Consider the following 3923-nt stretch of genomic DNA (forward strand, 5'->3'; position numbering starts at 1 on the left):
TAGGGCCTTGCTGCAGCTTTTCACATGCCACCCAGCACCCCTTTTATTTCAGGAGCTCCCTGTAATTAATTCTTTCCTTCTCTTTTCAGTCACCTCCTTTTCCCCTCTCCATGAGCCAGGGGCTGTGTTAAAACTTCTCCCTGCTTCCTCTCTTCCATCAAAGAAGGCAGGAATGTAACCAAGACATTAACAAATCAGACCTTGCTGGGCAAGCAGGCAAAACTTCCAGTGCTATAGGTAACCCTTTGTTTGATCCATGGGCAGTAAGAGAGGGGGCTGCTGCTGGTAGCTCTGGTATTACATTCTTTAGCAGATTGCAAGCCAGATCTAAGATCTTACAAGTTCAGGCAGCAAACAGGTAAACAATCAGACATTGAAGAAGCCTCAACATGGCTGGGGTGACAGAAGGCAGCAGCTATCAAAGTGTGGAGGGCCGCCATCCTCTCTTCATTCACAAAAAAAAGCGCAGAGGAGGAGCAGGACCAGCTGTATGCTGGTGGTGACCAGGCTGCTCTGGGCCGCTGTGCGCATGGACAGGCTGCGGTTTTACAACACAAATTAGGCAGGTGCAAAACTATTCAGCCAAAACCAGGCTTGTACCAATTCAACCTGTAAGTTTATAGGTGCCCATTAAATTTGCTGTAATGAATACATATGTCCACACAGGGATCTGTATTACTTTGCAACATGCTTGGAAGCTGATTGCAAACTGGGAGAACTTGGCTATTCAGTTGTGAACACAAAAGCCATGTTTCCAGAGATGAGAATCCCTCAGCCAAATGACCAGAATTCATACACTTTCCACATGCAGAACAGTACACACAACTTCAAGCTTTAAGATTTCCTTTTATATTTACTCACACTTATCTCAGCAATTTTGTTATCTTTCCTTTACCACACTGTTACTATTTTCTTCTGTATTTTTGAATGCCTCATGTTTTTATTTTCTGGCTTTACTACATGCTTTACTAGTTTTGTTCTCCTGTAACTCTGGCCCCAGCAGTTTCTTTCTTTAAAATCTGTTTTGGTTAAACTGATTGACGCTAATAAGGACACTCTTAAATTCACCTTTCAATCGAGGTACATCCTAAATCAAATTTCACTGAAAATAAACAAAACATAACCACAAAGTTTAACCACTGGAAATAGTCTTGTCCAAACCACTGCATTTTTCATTTTCCTGATTTATTATTAGTAGAAGTTTGCCTCATTCTCAGTCCGCTCTTTTTTCCAGGAGCCACTCTTCTCCCATTACTCTCCTGTTAGACGCTTTCTTACCTACTTTTCACTGGAGCACTAGCACTGACCAAACTCACAATTTCTGCAGCACCAACGAGCATTTGCGTATCTGCATTCCTCCACTTCCTTGTTTTAAGAGTCAACAGATTTGTCGTCAGAGGGATAGGAAAAGAGAGGAGAAAAACTCTCGCCAGTCTTCCCTTTCTGTCTACTAACAATGCCAAAAAGAGATAAAACAGTGAAGAAATTTAGTATGGGTTATAAAACAGTAAAAGTTACTTTAAAAAGTTCAAGTGCATGAAAAGTTTCATTTCCCTTTTGTCAGCTCCTCTACAAAACTAGATAGTCTAGGCTTTATTTCTTAATTTAATTACACAGAAAGCAAGTACATGAAAATTTCTGGATGGCAGCCATTGAGAGGAACCCTGTATGTGGACTTCTCAGTTTGTACTTTTAAACACCAGTCAGATTAAGCGTGAAGTTTGGCTCCTCCGTGCATCTTTGATAAAGGCAATTGCTAATGCACGTGGAAAGTGTAACTATAATGGTGACTGAAAACAAAGCAAGCTAGCGCACTACCTTGCATACTTCTCACTCAAGTATTAATGCAGAGACTGTTAGACCAAAATAACTCCTATCCTCCCTTTCCACAATGTGTACAGAATGCACTATGTACAAATAAGCAGAGTGGACTTTTTTTTTTAATCATTCACTGATATTTGCATTGGTTTAGTGGACAAATTTATACTCAGCAATCCAAATGACATCAGCTTAACGTGTTCCTCTGTGCAGGACTGCAAAGGTGACAAAATGTCTATTGCATAATACTTCTGTATAAAATATTAATATTCACAGAGGAAGCTTTTGAACTGAAAGATTATTTTCAATTATTAGCAAACCAGTGTTGTATGAGCTTGGGTTTTTCATCAGTGTATTTGACGTAGACAACAAGCTACACTTTTTATTGACAAAATCAACTTTGCATGTGCACGCATCAAGGTTTATGAAAGATCTCTCCAGGATTACCAGCTTTTCTTTCAACCTTATGGTACTGCAAGATTATAGAACTGATTCCATCTCTAGCACATACAGTTTCAGTAAACCTGCACTCCGGTTATTCCAGGCATGAGTGTTCTTTATACAAGTTCTCACATCAGCTGAAAGAGTTTAAGTTTCCTTTCCTTCCTGTCCTACGATGGCTGAAGAACAGATAGGTATTCAGATATCATATTCATACACATATCCTACGCACTTGTTTTCTCCTCAGAGCTATAATCCCAAGTTAGAGAATCACCGCAACAAGAATAAAGTGCTTCTAACAAAGTCCACTCAAAAAAACCACTGCTTTTAGCGGGCATGTTGGTATCTGTGGCATTGGCCAGACTTGAAAACACTAGAGGTGCGGCAGCCCTGGCTTCTGTAGAACCCAAGGGCAATCAGGAAAACCTTTTATAAAGAAACTTATCTCAGTGCTGACTTGTAAAGAATGAAGTCCAAGGGAGGAAAAAAAAAAAACAACCACCAACCCTGCATCTTGGCTGTGGCTTTGTAGCCATTAGGTTGCATGGGGGCAGGTAGGAGCCTGCCTCACTGCTGCACTGAAAGGGCTTTACAGAGCTTTCCTGTTTGTTTATTCTCTTTCTGTATATATCTTTACACAAACAGTCTAGGGAAGGGATCCATCTAGAGCATCGCTGGTCTCCAGCAGATGCTCCAGGACACTGTTTGCTGTAGGCATCATCGTATTTATCAGCTCCATGTGAGTGTCACAGACAAGACATCTAAACCAGCAATAGATACCTGTATTTAGGTGGCCCCACCCATGGTCTCGACATACGAGAGAAACCATCAGGGGAAATTACTGAGGAAAATCCTGGGCACATGCACAGAGAGCGATTTTAAAACTCCAGCTTGGGAATTGTGCAATTTTTTTCAAATTTAAATGCACAGCAAACAGTTTGAAGAGATGTTTGATAAGAAAAGGTAGCAACAGCATTTAATTACCTGCTATGCTCACCCCTTGGGTCCGAGAAATGTTCCATTGCATTTTCCTGATCGTCAAAGGAGACCTTCATAAGACAGAACACCCGAGATGCCTAACTTTTAACACAAAGACCATATACAGAGAGGGTTCTTTTTTTAACACTAACAAGGAACAAGGCAGGTCACAAGAACTGGACCATTTCTTTTTCTATTGATCACACAACAGAAAATGCAGGACCATGGTGAATGAAGGTGATTACTGTCCTTACCCACTGCTGGCTGCCACATGCTTTCAGCTTGGTTATTTTTTCTGTGTCTTCATCACAGTTACCTTCACCAAGAAAAGGGTCTCTGAAAAGAAAAACTCCAAGCAACAAATAGCTTTCCTCCTCCCTAACGGTGGCTGTATTTTACACAATGATTGTTTCTGAAGCCTTGCATATCGCAACTACTTCAGTCTTAGAACAAATCACTTCTGAGGAAAGAGCTCAAGTGGAAAGAAAGAAAATTATAGGTAGCAACACTTTTGAGACTACATTAACATGTTTTCATATCCTGATTAATATTTGAAAAGGAGGAAGAACAAAAGGGAAAGTATTTCTTTTAAAACAGTGCCAACAAACAGGTCCTTGGTGCAGCCATACTTTCTTCCCATACCACTGCTTGCCTTCAAGTGTCAGGCAAAAGTGGCATTTTGCTGG

The sequence above is a fragment of the Tauraco erythrolophus genome, chromosome 10, assembly GCF_009769465.1.
Source record: "Tauraco erythrolophus isolate bTauEry1 chromosome 10, bTauEry1.pri, whole genome shotgun sequence".
NCBI lineage: Eukaryota > Metazoa > Chordata > Aves > Musophagiformes > Musophagidae > Tauraco > Tauraco erythrolophus.